This window comes from Scyliorhinus canicula, chromosome 6 (genome assembly GCF_902713615.1).
Source record: "Scyliorhinus canicula chromosome 6, sScyCan1.1, whole genome shotgun sequence".
Taxonomy (NCBI): Eukaryota; Metazoa; Chordata; class Chondrichthyes; order Carcharhiniformes; family Scyliorhinidae; genus Scyliorhinus; species Scyliorhinus canicula.
Genome location: NC_052151.1, coordinates 199,762,997 through 199,775,909, shown reverse-complemented (window position 1 = coordinate 199,775,909; position 12,913 = coordinate 199,762,997). Strand labels below are relative to the sequence as shown.

Here is a 12,913-nt window from a genome sequence, read left to right as displayed (position 1 = left end):
GCCAATCTCCCTGCTAAATGTAGATGCCAAGCTGCTGGCCAAGACCCTGGCTCCAGGCTCCGGTGGCGAGTGTGCGAACCAAGCGGGTGAGCTCAGATTATTTTAGGCTGCACCGGGGGATGAGGCAGGGATGTCCATTCTCCCCACTGCTATTTGCCCTGGCTATAGAGATACTGGCGATGGCGTTGAGAGCGTTGAAGGACTGGCAGGGGGTAGAATGGAGGTGGGGGGGGGGGGGGGGGTCGGTGGAGCACAAGGTCTCGCTTTATGCGGATGACCTGCTTTTGTACATTTCCGATCCACTGAGGGGGGGGGGGGATTGGCGGGATTATGGGGATTTTAGAGGAATTCGACTGCTTTTCGAATATGGGTAAAAGCGAGGTCTTTCCGATTCAAGCAAGGGGACAGGAGAGGAGATTGGGGGGAGATGCCATTCAAGGTGGTGGATGGGAGCTTTGGTATCTGGGCATCCAGGTGGCGTGGGAATGGGAGCTCTCCTTCTACTCACAAGTGCATAAAGTGTACTCCAGGATCGATTTCTTTATTTTTAGCAGGGCCTTACTGGCTGGGGTGGTGGACACGGGGTACTCGATGATTACAATCTCAGACCATGCTCCGCACTGGGTTGACCTGCAGGTTAGTAAAGACAGTAACCAGCGCCCGCACTGGAGGTTAGATGTGGGACTTTTGGCTGACGAAGGGGTGTGCGAGCGGCTGAGGGAATGTATTCAGAGCTACCTGCAGGTCAACGACACGGGGGAAATTTCAGCAGCGGTGGTCTGGGAAGCACTGAAGGCGGTGGTCAGGGGGCAGCTGATCTCGATCCGGGCCCATAGGGAGAAGGTGGACAGGGCAGAGACGGACCGACTGGTAAAGGAGATTCTACAGATTGATAGGAGGTAAGCGGAGACCCCTGAGGCAGGGCTTTGAAGGGAACGGCGGAGGCTACAGGCAGAGTTTGGCTTGTTAACCACAGGGAGGGCGGTGGAGCAGCTGAGAAAGGCAAGGGGGGTGATCTATGAGTATGGAGAGAAGGCCAGCAGAATGCTTGCACAGCAGCTTAGAAAGAGGGAGGCAACCAGGGAGATAGGCAAAGTAAATGATGGAGATGGGAACCTGGTTGGTGATTCAATAGGGGTGAATAAGGCATTTAGGGATTTCTACAGCTGTATAAGTCGGAACCCCCTATGGGGTGGGAGGGGATGAGGCACTTCTTGGTGGGGCTGAATTTCCCAAAGGTGGACGGGGAGCTGGTAGAAGGGCTGGTGGCCCCCATCGGGTTGGAAGAGATAGTGGAGGGCTTGAAGGTGTTATGGGTGAGGTGTTTTCAGAACCCCAAAATGTATCATGGAGTTCAACCAACCCCCACCTTTAATGGATTGTTGCTTTTGAAGCACACGGCTTGTTCCCCAGGTGTAGTATTACAATTATGGACACGTGGTTTTTAAAACAAAACAATGTTTATTCCATGACCTCAAATTAACCTTTTAAATAAACATTGGATCTCTTAACACCCCTTACTTCAAAGATAACCTCGAAAATAATATAACACTACCCAATCTTGCAAACTGTTCCTTTACACATCGAAAAGACTTAACAAATCCTTCAAACAGAAATTAGATTTATATTCAACACTGAGACCTTTTTACAATTCGGATTTCACCAAAGGATTAAGAGATAGTCCTTCATGGCAGAGATCACCAGCAATGCAGCTCACAGCCACACCCAAGCTTTCTTCAAACTGAAACTAAAACTCCCAAAAAGCAGAAGTGAGCTCAGCTCCCCCCCCCCCCCCCCGTGACATCACTTCAGTAATATGATCAGCTACATTTCTTAAAGGTACATTTGTTCAACATCCAATTCTTAAAGGCACTCTCACAGGACAAAGGCCATGCAGGTGGGTAAAGCCCCGGGGCCGGAAGGGTACCCAGACGAGTTTTATAAAAAGTTCTCTGGGATATTGGGGCCGGTGTTGATGAGGATGTTCAATGAAGCAAGGGAAAGAGGGGTGCTGCCCCCCGACTATGTCACAGGCCACGATTTTGCTGATTCTGAAGGGGGACAAGAACCCGGAGCTGTGTGGATCCTACAGGCCGATATCCCTGTTGAATGTGGATGCCAAACTGCTGGCCAAACTTTTGTCTCCCAGGATTGAGGATTGTGAACCGGACGTTATTGTGATGGACCAGACGGGGTTTGTTAAGGGCAGGCAGTTGGTGACCAATGTAAGAAGGTTGGTAAATGTGATCATGATGCCCCCGGAAGGTGGGGAGGTGGAGGTAGTGGTCGCAATGGATGTAGAAAAGGCTTTTGATCGGGTAGAATGGGATTATCTGTGGGAGATACTGGGACGGTTCGGATTTGAGCGGATCTGGGTCAGGCTGCTGTATCAGGCTCCTGCAGCAAGCGTACAGGTCCAGAGGACAAGATTGGGCCATTTTAGGCTGCACCGGGGGACGAGACAGGGATGTCCCCTCTCCCCACTGTTCATGCTAGCTATAGAGCCGTTGGCAATTGCTCTGAGAGCCTCAAGGGGCTGGTCCGGGAAGGGGGGAGGGGGGGGGGGGGGGGGGGGGGGTTGGAGCACAGAGTCTCGCTCTATGCAGACGACCTGCTTCTGTATGTATCGGACCCGATAGAGGGGATGGAAGAAATCATGAGGATTCTGGGGGAATTTGGTCGGTTTTCGGGGTATAAGCTAAAAATGGGGAAAAGTGAGCTGTTTGCGGTCCAGGCGAGGGGACAGGTGAGGCGATTGGGGGAGCTGCCGTTTAGATTAGTAGGGGGAAGCTTTAGGTACCTAGGCATTCAAGTGGTGCAGGGATGGGACCGGTGCATAAATTAAATCTGGCCCGCCTAGTAGACCAAATGAAAGACGATTTTCAGAGATGGGACGCGCTCCCGTTGTCATTAGCTGGGACGGTGCAGACGGCTGTAGATTGTGATATGCCACACAGGTCCTGGCTCGATGTCCGGAATGACCCGGTGCCATAAATGTTGAGGGCAGCGTGACCTCCACAACTACCTCCTCCTCCGCCACATAGTGCCACATCCACAAGGACATGGCACAGGTGCCACACTGTCTCTCTGCTCAGACGGAGTCACCTTTGGCACATGGTGTCCGTCAGCTCATGAAATGAAATGAAAATCACTTATAGTCACGAGTAGGCTTCAATGAAGTTACTGTGAAAAGCCCCTAGTCGCCACATTCTGGCGCCTGTTCGGGGAGGCTGTTACGGGAATTGAACCGTGCTGCTGGCCTGCTTGGTCTGCTTTCAAAGCCAGCGATTTAGCCCTGAGCTAAACAGCCCCTTGAATGGCCAACGATGCCATGTACACATTGGGCCATCACTGGCCTCCCCATCTGGATCCCTCCTCAGCCTGATGGACGGCCGGGTTTTCTGGGTGTGCAGCGGTGCCCTGTACATGGGGTACAATCCGCCTCCAATCTGTGCTGGCCTTGCTGCCGTCTGCCCGCATCGGCCGCCGCCAGCACAGTAAGGGGGCAGCCTCTGCGGGATCCACACCAGCAAACATAGTTTTAGAATTTAGAATTTAGAACAGTACAGCACAGAACAGGCCCTTCGGCCCTCGATGTTGTGCCGAGCAATGATCACCCTACTCAAGCTCACGTATCCACCCTATACCCGTAACCTAACAACTCCCCCTTAACCTTACTTTTTAGGACACTACGGGCAATTTAGCATGGCCAATCCACCTACCCCGCAAATCTTTGGACTGTGGGAGGAAACCGGAGCACCCGGAGGGAAACCCACGCACACACAGGGAGGACGTGCAGACTCCGCACAGACAGTGACCCAGCCGGGAATCGAACCTGGGACCCTGGAGCTGTGAAGCATTGATGCTAACCACTATGCTACCGTGCTGCCCATGTTTTATCTGTAAAGAATTGGGGGAAGAGAGAGACTGACAATCACCCAGGGCTTCTGTCCCGGGGCCCTCAAATCCCCCCCCCCCCCCCAAGCCTCCCCCACAGTTACCATGACAATCTCGCCTTCTCTCTGAGCGCCATCCAGCGAGCCAGTTGTGCAGGAAAACCTCACTCTGCACACTCGCCCTTGGCCACATCAGGAACCCCTAGAAGCTCAGGCCTCTGCTGGGAACATTCGGGAGGCCGTGCTCAGCTGCCTTCCGCTCATCCACACAATTACCCTTTGATAGCGAGGGGAACCTCAGTGGGAAGTCCGGATCTTCAGTATTTGATTGTTGGCAGCTTCCTCTGTGGTGCTGACGATGCTGGAGTTCAGGCATCAAAGTTTTCTGGACATGCAGCGTGTTACTCATCCTCTGAGACACTGCTCCTGTGTCCTTAAGGAGGCACTTGAGAGTTGAGGAGAGTGAAGCGCTCTCACAATCAACAAGGCTACTTCCTCATTTGAAATAGCCTTCAGCTGTGAAGCTAGAGGCTGCTCACAGTCAAAGGGAATTGAATTTGAGGATAGAAGCTGCAGCAGGGTCTGTCCTGGGAGGGTTTAGGGGGGCAGACGGGCTGCAGCTATGGTTGCCCCTGTATTGGGTCTCCACAACATTTACAGATGGCTTGAAGGCCTCACAGATGCAAAGCCCCTCACCCTCCCCAGCCGGGGGCAAACTCCGACCGAGGAAACCTCTGCCCCCTGACCAAGCCCAAACGCCCGAGGGGTCTTCCTCCCCCTCACCTCGAGCACGGGGGCAGCAGCCCCAGTGCCCTTCAGCTGCAGGCTAGATAATGGAAATGGCTACTCACCTCCTCGCTTCCCTTCAGCGGCCATTGTGCCCGCTTCACGTTTTTGAGAAGGTATACTAAACACCGCCCATGTGACTTCTCGCTGGGGCGGTGGGTTATTCCCGGGAGGCTGCTGCATTCAATTTCAATCTCGTTATTGAGGTTGACGTGAATGCAAATGAGGGTGAATGATATTCTCGCATTTTTGGGCAAGATCTGGAACTCTCCACCAGGAGCGTGCCAGGTGAATCGCAAAATGGTTTGCACAAAATCAATTTTGGCCTTTCCTGTTAATCACCTGCACCCCCAGATCTGCGCCAGGCACAATGCAGCCGCTGAATCACACCTCAAATCTATCTTCTACTCAAATATGCAGTACACGTGAGCCAACATGCCACCTGTGGGCAGGCACGCCACACTGTAAAGTATATGACAGATGCGACTAAAGCAGATTCCATGGATTTGTTTCCCAGAGGCATGCCACACCGTGAGCTGATCAGTCTCCCTAAAACTCTGCCTTTCTCACGAGGGTTTCTAAACTCCACATCGGAAGAACTCTCCTTGGAATTCCCTTCAACCCGTCGCCCCCATGCGGACGGTTTCAACAGGAATCCACCACCAGGTTTTAATCTCACCTTCCGACATCCCTTTCCCCTGGATCTCCACATACACTCAAGCTTCACCTTCCAAGCCTCACACTTTCAGATCTTCGGCCGTACATGCTCCAAACGGATACCTTTGCCCTTCCGGTCCACATTATGAAGCCACCCATGTCTGGCTGCCCTTTCAGAACTTTAGGCTTCTGTCCAGCCCACTTTGCTTCAGGTCTGCTCCCTTGCAGCCCTCCTTCGCCAATTTAATACTTTCTCCCACCTACTCCATATTCTAGTGCTCTCTGTCTCTCCCAGTGTACCTTGGTATTCCTCCCGGAGACTCCGTTGGTTCCTGCACCCCCTTCCCAGTTAGTGTAAACCCTCTCCAATGGCACAAGGAAAACGCTCCGCACTGAACTCAGTCTCGGCTCTATTTAGGTACAACCCACCCAGAATGCTCAGGCCTCGTCTATTCTAGAGTCGGTTCAAATATGCCAAGAATCTGAAGTCCTCCCTCCTGCTGTTTCATTCTTTCGTCGCTGGTTAAGCCAGCATTTATTGCACATCCCTGGTTGCCCTTCAGAAGGAGGTGGTGAGCTGCCTTCTTGAACCGCCGCAGTCCTTGAGGTGTAGGTACACCCACTGTGCTGTTAGGGAGGGAGTTCCAGGATGTTGCCCCAGCGACAGTGAAGGAACGGTGATATATTTCCAAGTCAGGGCGGTGAGTGACTTGGAGGGGAACCTCCAGGTGGTGGGGTTCCCAGGTATCTGCTGCTCTTGTCCTTCTAGATGGTAATGGTCGTGGGTTTTGTTGTGTTATATACTCTGGGATAACACAGGCTGCAGCTGGATGCAGCTTAGATCAGAAAGATACTCCAGGCCTTGAAGTTAGTTCAATCTGATTTATTGAACTAATAGCAGTGAGCACAGTTCTCTATGAGTTCGAATCTCTGTTAACCTAAGTGTGGTTACTCTGTCTGACTGAACCAGACTAGCTCTTAGCCACGTGCTGGAGGTGTGATACTGTACATACACCCTGACTCACTCTGTAGATGTTCATCAGTGGAAAGAGGCGGAGTGTGAATGCCTCGTGCATTTTATAGTCAGATCCCACCCCTGAGTGTCCTGCCTGCTCATTGGTCATGTCCTGTTCTCTGTGTCCATTAGCTGCTTGTCTGTATATCATTAAGTGCATGTTTGCATATCATGACAGGTTTGGAAGGTGTTGTCTAAGGAGCCTTGGTGAGTTGCTGCAGTGCATCTTGTAGATGGGACACACGGCTGCTACTGTGTGTCGGTGGTGGAGGGAGTGAATGTTTGTGGAAGGGGAGCAATCAAGCGGGGCTGCTTTGTCCTGGATAGTGTCGAGTTTCCTGAGTGTCATTGGAGCTGCGCACATCCAGGAATTTGAGTTGAAGAGTAGCGAAGTTCTGTTGTACCTTTAGAAAATTCTGGTTTTGCTCCAACTGCCTTCTGATCTGGTCAGCACCCTTTCGGAAGCAGGTGAGGGCCCTTGAATAAGTGTGGAGATTGACCAGAATGGTTCCAGAAATAAAGAACTTTAACTGCAAGGGGACTGGTCCTCCCTCATCAAAGGATCAAGAACGAGAGCAAGCAGATTTGAAGTGATTTGCAAAAGAAGCAAACGTGGCGCGAGAAAAAACATTTTCACACAGCGAGTGGTTCGGGTCTGGTTGCTCTGACTGGAAGTGTGGTGGAGGCAGGTTCAATCGCGATATTTGATTGGGGTCACAGTTAAAAATAAGGGGTCGACCATTTCAGACAGAGATGAGGAGAAATGTTATCCGTCAGAGGCTCGTGAGTCTCTGGAACTCTCTTCCTCAAGAGGCAGCGGAAGCAGAATCTTTGGATATTTCTAAGGCCGAGGTGGAAAGATTCTCGATTGACAAGGGGGTGAAAGGTCATTGGGGGTCAGCGGGAATATGGGGTTGAGGTTACAATCAGATCAGCCGTGATCTTATTCAATGTCAGAGCACACTTGAGGGGCCGAGTGGTCTACTCCTGATCCTAATGTGCATGTTTATGCGTTCACAATTGGTAACGAATTGGAACTCGTTGCCTATGAGGGTGGTGGATGCAGAGACAACGAACGGCGTGGAAAGGAAATTGGATGGCGCATTGAGGAAAATAAACTGACAGGGATAAGGAGGGAGAGTCGGGGCAATGGGACTGACTGCATTGCTCCAAAGAGAGCTGAGGTAGAGGTATCTGCCTGTACTACAATGATTATGACTCAAATTAAGAGAATCTGTAAAAGAATCAGAGGGGGAAGAGGAAGAGATGGAGGGAGAGAGAAAGAAAGAGACTGAAATGAGTGGGTGAGAGAAATGGAGGGTGAGGAACAGAGAGAAAGAGAGTGAGACAGAGACCAAGAGAGCCCCAGAGCCTGAGAGGGGATGAGGAGATGTTTTTACACAGAGAGTTGTTGTGATCTGGAAGGTGCTGTCTGAAAGGGCGGTGGGAGCAGATTCAATAGGAACTTTCTAATAGAGGGGAGTATTGGACATTGTGTCTCGGTCTCTTTCTCTCTATCGCCTGGCCAAAGAGGTTGTTATGGAAGGTCAGTGCTCATGAGATTAGGGGGTAATAAGCGTGAATTCAGACTGTCGAGAGGGATGGAGACAGGCTGAGTGAATGGGCACGGGGTTAGCAAACGGAGAGCTTATCAGGAGCATCTCCATCTCGGTCGGCAGGCCAGAAATGGAGAATATATTTTGGAACAGGGAGAGAGCAGAGGTGGCGGGGGAACGGGGGGGGGGGGGGGGGGGCGGGGGGGGGGGGGAGAGGGTGAACATTGGACATGCATGTCGCTGTACAGGAGTTCCCAGAAAGATAGCATGTTGGTACAGCCAGCCTTTGAGAAGGTAAACAGTACATGGGCCTTTATTGCGAAGGGACTGGAGCACAAGAATAAACAATTCCTTCTCCAATTGTCTGGATCTGTAAAGACTTAATTACCTGCAAATGCTCGCATTCGAAGCATTGTCTGGCATCTTTGACTTTGTCTATATATATGTTTCTGGAACATACCTCTTCATTCACCTGAGGAAGGAGCAGTGCTCCGAGAGCTCGTGTTTGAAACAAACCTGTTGAACTTTGACCTGGTGTTGTCAGACTTCTTACTGTGCTCACCCCAGTCCAACTCCGGCATCTCCACATCATGGCTACCATCTATACCGCAAAGGGCCGGCTCAAAGTGGAGAGGATCTCCAGGAAGATCGCGCATATAGACACTGACATTAAGCTTCTACAAAGATGCAAAAACTCGGACAAGATCCCGAAAGGGCTACAGATCACAAACCCACTCAAGGCGACCTACAACACGGACTAGGCTGAGAGACTCTGCCGTCACACCTCTCTCTCTCACACTCCTCAACAACCTCGTACACCAGCTCGACAGCAGACACCGCAACCTGGAAACCAAGATAGAGGCCATATTCTCAACTTGAGCTCCGGATGCAGCAGACCAGCTGCGGAACATCGCCAAACAGATAAGACAACCATACTACACCACCTGTGTGCACACCAAGAACAGGAAGCTTGAGAAACTCGGCATCAGCACCAGCAGCAACCAAGCCTCCCCCCGGTACCACAGTAGAAAACAATACAGGGAAATCTATTGTCAACTTGTCGGCCTACACCCTTCAACCAGACGCAATCGAAGTCCTCAGCAGAGGGCTCAGTTTCTGCACCACCACCAAAATGGACCCCATCAGTCTTGCGGCAGACACAGAGGAATTCATCAGGCGAATGAGGCTCCGGGAATTCTTCCACAGACCCCAAGAGGCAGACAGCGAACCCAAGGAGACGACCAATGAACCGGAACAGCAGACCGTGAGATCTGCAGTGCGACAATCGAAGAGGAAAGTGTTGAATTGGACCCCTCCGGAAGGCCGCTGCCCTAGACTCGACATGTATGCTGAAGCCGTCAGAACTCGTGTCAATGCCAGATTCATCAGTCGCATTCACAAGGCAGCCCCGAACGTCACCCAAGCACAATGCAACGCCATCCGCGCTCTCAAGACCAACCGCAACATCGTCATCAAACCAGCAGACAAAGGAGGGGCCACCGTCATACTGAACAGAACGGACTACTTGATTCACTATCAATTACGACGAGACGAGAGTAGAGAGTAATCGAGGCTTTATTAAGCAGAGATGTGTAGCCTCCCGCAGCTGCTGGCGAAATGGCTGCTGTTCGGAGAGCCCAACACATTTATACTCCGCCTACTGGGCGGAGCCAGCAGGCAGGGATCTACCCCCATACCTGTAGTACAGGGGCCTTACCATAATACACCTCATATGTGATATATATACAACAGTGGTGACCACCACATTCACCCCCTGTTAAAAAGAGTCCAGCGGGGGTGATGGAAACTATTTGCATGCAGGTCGTTGGAAATTATTTACATACAGGTCAGGAAAAAAAATTTGAAAGTCTACAAATTTAGATGGTCGGGTGCCTTGATCCGCCGTTGCGAGAGCCGCAGGTGCGGTGTTGATGCCGGCGTTGGTTCGGTCGTCGATGACTCCGGGAGCGTGTCAACCTCATCTTCATCCATGGGTGGGACCAAGGGGAGGGTGGATCGTCCTGGAGCAGGGTGCACCAGGAGGAGGGAGGGTGGTGCCGGGGCGGGGGCGGTGTGTGGGGACCCAGCTGGTGCCAGGTCCCGGAGGGATACTGTGTCTTGGCGGCCGTCGGGGTACGCATGGCGTACTGTGGGTTTGCATGGAGTAGCTGTACCCTCTCGACCAACGGGTCCGCCTTGTGCAGCCGCACGTGCTTGCGGAGGAGAGCGGGTCCTGAAGCTGCCAGCCACGTTGGGAGCAAAACCCCGGAGGTGGACTTCCTGGGGAAGTCAAAGAGACGTTCATGGGGGGTTTCGTTAGTTGCGGTGCACAGGAGCGATCGGATGGAGTGAACGGCGTCAGGGAGGGCCTCCTGCCAGCGGGAGGCCGGGAGATTCCTGGACCGTACGGCCAGCTGGATGGCCCTCCAGACCATCCCATTCTCCCGCTCTACCTGCCCGTTTCCCCGGGGGTTGTAGCTGGTCGTCCTGCTCGAGGCAATGCCCCTTTCGAGCAGGAACTGGCGCAGCTCATCGCTCACAAATGAGGATCCCCGGTCGCTGTGGATGTAGGTGGGGAAACCGAACAGAGCAAAGATGGTGTTAAGGGCTTTGATGACGGTGGCAGACGTCATGTCGAGGCATGGGATGGTGAAAGGGAATCTCGAGCACTAGTCGACCACACTGAGGAAGTACGTGTTGCGGTCGGTGGAGGGGAGGGGCCCTTTGAAGTCCACGCTGAGGCGCTCAAAGGGGCGGGCGGCCATCACCAGGCGCGCACGGTCTGGCTGGTAGAAGTGCAGTTTACACTCTGCGCAGACCTGGCAGTCTCTGGTGATAGCCTCACGGTAGCATGGTGGTTAGCATCAATGCTTCACAGCTCCAGGGTCCCAGGTTCGATTCCCGGCTGGGTCACTGTCTGTGTGGAGTCTGCACGTCCTCCCCGTGTGTGCGTGGGTTTCCTCCGGGTGCTCCGGTTTCCTCCCACAGTCCAAAGATGTGCGGGTTAGGTGGATTGGCCATGCTAAAATTGCCCGTAGTGTAAGGTTAATGGGGGGATTGTTGGGTTACGGGTATACGGGTTACGTGGGTTTAAGTAGGGTGATCATTGCTCGGCACAACATCGAGGGCCGAAGGGCCTGTTCTGTGCTGTACTGTTCTATGTTCTGTGTTCTATAGCCCTGACCCCCTCAATGGAGTAGGGCAGATTGCGGGCCTTTAAGAAGTGATAAAAGCGGGTGACCCCTGGGTGACAGAGATCGCCGTGCAGGGTCCGGAGTCGGTCCACTTGTGCGCTGGCACATGTACCTCGGGACAGGGCATCGGGGGGCTCGTTGAGCTTACCGGGCCGACACAAAATCTTGTAATTTTAGGTGGAGAGCTCGATCCTCCACCTCAAGATTTTATCATTTTTGATCTTACCCCGCTGTGTGTTGTTAAACATGAAGGCAACCGACCGTTGGTCAGTGAGGAGAGTGAACCTCCTGCCGGCCAGGTAATGCCTCCAATGTCACACAGCATCAACGATGGCTTGGGCCTCTTTTTCGACAGAGGAGTGCCGGATTTCGGAGGCACGGAGGGTGCGGGAAAAGAATGCCACGTGTCTGCCCGCCTGGTTGAGGGTGGCGGCCAGAGCAACGTCTGATGCATTCCCGTACCAGCCTCCCCGGACAGGCGCCGGAATGTGGTGACTAGGGGCTTTTCACAGTAACTTCATTGAAGCCTACTCGTGACAATAAGCGATTTTCATTTTCATTTCATTTTCTCGACTTGGAATGGTAACGTCTCGTCGACCGCGTGCATCGCGGCCTTGGCAATGTCGGCCTTGATACGGTTAAAGGCTCGGTGAGCCTCAGCCGTCAGTGGGAAAGCCGTGGATTGAATGAGTGGGCAGGCCTTGTCCGCATAGTTTGGGACCCACTGGGCATAAAACCCCAGGCATCGTTTGAGGGCCTTGGGGCAGTGGGGGAGGGGGAGTTCCATGAGGGGGCGCATGCGATCGGGGTCAGGCCCTCGAACTCTGTTCTGGACCACATAGCCGAGGATGGCTAATCTGTCCGTGCTGAACACACACTTCTCCTTGTTGTAGGTTAGGTTAAGGTGTTTGGCGGTGTGGAGAAATTTGGCAAGGTTGGCGTTGTGGTCCTGCTGGTTGTGGCCACAGATGGTGATGTTGTCCGGTTTTGGGAAAGTGGCCCACAGTCCGTACCGGTCAACCATTCGGTCCATCTCCCGTTGGAAGACCGAGACCCCGTTAGTGACGCCAAAGGGAACCCTAAGGAAATGGTAAAAGCGTCCGTCCACTTCAAATGCGGTGTACTGGCGGTCCGCCTTGCGAATGGGGAGCGGGTGGTAGGCAGATTTCAGGTCTACTGTCGAGAAGACCCGGTACTGCGCAATCTGATTGACCATATCAGATATGCGTGGGAGGGGGTACGCGTCGAGCTGCGTGTACCGGTTGATGGTCTGACTGTAGTCAACGACAGTTTTTCTCCCCAGTTTTTAACACTACCACTTGGGCTCTCCAGGGGCTGTTGCTGGCCTCTATGATACCCTCCCGTAGCAGCCGCTGGACCTCGGACCTTATGAAGGTCCTGTCCTGGGCACTGTACCGTCTGCTCCTGGTGACGACGGGTTTGCAATCCGGGGTGAGGTTCGCAAACAGGGAAGGTGGGTCGACCTTAAGGGTCATGAGGCTGCGTATAGTAAGGGGTGGTGGGGGCCCCCCAAATTTCAGGGTTAGGCTCTGGAGGTTGCACTGGAAGTCCAGGCCGAGTAGCGAGGCAGTGCAGAGGTTGGGGAGGACGTAGAGGCGGAAGCCGCTGAACTCTATGCCCTGGGTGGTGAGGGTGGTGGTGCAGAACCCCCAGATCGCCACGGAGTGGGATCCGGAGGCCAGGGAGATTCTCTGGTTAGTGGGGTGTACCGCGAGTGAGCAGCGCCTTACCGTATCGGGGTGGATGAAGCTCCCAGTGCTCCCGGAGTCCAGAAGGCAGGAAACCTTG

The 12,913-nt window shown here is 53.2% G+C and overlaps 1 pseudogene; it reads right to left on the bottom strand.

Moving 5' to 3' along the window:
- The window catches only part of LOC119966944, a 46,387-nt pseudogene that overhangs the window by 24,254 nt on the left and 9,220 nt on the right, over window positions 1–12,913 (bottom strand).